Below are 261 nucleotides of genomic sequence, written 5' to 3' on the forward strand. Positions count from 1 at the left end.
CCAGCAAACCTGATCCTCCCTTTTTCTTTTCTCCAAATGATTTTGAGTTTTGTTCCACATTGTTCTTCCTCTCTATCCAAGATAGAGATCCTCTTCCAAATGGTTGACAGTAATAGCCAGGCACCATCTAGTTCTGGTCTCATAGTCGTATAGGCTGCAGATCGGATGGTGTACCAGTCGCTAGGACTAATTGTTTCCATGAATTTTGGTTTTCTTCATTCTTCTTTGCTCTGGATGAGGAGAGACCCATTGTTGCATCTA

This window comes from Orycteropus afer, unplaced genomic scaffold, assembly GCF_000298275.1.
Source record: "Orycteropus afer afer isolate SDZICR_OR568_19922 unplaced genomic scaffold, OryAfe1.0 scaffold00419, whole genome shotgun sequence".
Lineage (NCBI taxonomy): Eukaryota > Metazoa > Chordata > Mammalia > Tubulidentata > Orycteropodidae > Orycteropus > Orycteropus afer.